General features: G+C 44.4%; 1 non-coding gene across 1 annotated transcript; it reads right to left on the bottom strand.

The window, feature by feature from the left end:
* Window positions 1-306: 306 nt before the first annotated feature.
* On the bottom strand, window positions 307-413 carry LOC136525108 (small nucleolar RNA R71). The gene has a single exon (XR_010776431.1). It is a non-coding gene; the product is annotated as a small nucleolar RNA R71 (small nucleolar RNA).
* Between the last annotated feature and the right edge of the window lie 229 nt (window positions 414-642).

The following is a 642-nucleotide window of genomic DNA, read 5'->3' as shown; positions in this document are numbered from 1 at the left end:
CCTAATGTCAATGTTGGAGACAATTGATTTGAGCTCAAGCCGGCTCTCATCAATATGGTGTAAGCGAGCCAATTTTGTGGAAAGGCACATGAAGATGCGAGTGCACATCTCCAACACTTTCTGCAGATCTGCCGCACTTTCACCATCAAGGGAGTAACCAAGGATGCCATACTACTTCGCCTCTTCCCATTTTCACTTTTGGGGAAGGCGAAGCAGTGGTTCTACGCTAACAAAGATAGAAATACTACATGGGATAACTGCTCCACCGCCTTTCTAACAAAGTTCTTTCCCATGGGCAAGACCAATGCCCTGTGTGAGAGAATCTCAAGCTTTCAACAACAACATGATGAATCTATCCCTGAGACATGGGAATGCTTTCAAGATTATATTACGGAATGCCCTCATCATGGGATGGAGAATTGGCTACTTATGTAGACTTTCTACCATAGATTGACCAATAGTGCCCATGAGACTATGGATGCTGCTACTAGAGGTGCATTCCTGTCACTCACCATACCAGATGCAATAGCTCTTGTGGAGAAGATGGCCTCCAAACAAGGTTGGAATGAAGAACGTGCTCAAACCCACAAAAGATGTAGATGTATACATCAACTCAAGGAAGTAGACATGTTGTCTGCCAAG

The sequence above is a fragment of the Miscanthus floridulus genome, chromosome 18, assembly GCF_019320115.1.
Source record: "Miscanthus floridulus cultivar M001 chromosome 18, ASM1932011v1, whole genome shotgun sequence".
NCBI lineage: Eukaryota > Viridiplantae > Streptophyta > Magnoliopsida > Poales > Poaceae > Miscanthus > Miscanthus floridulus.
Note: the sequence above shows the minus strand (reverse complement) of the source record. Positions and strands in the feature narration are given on the sequence as shown.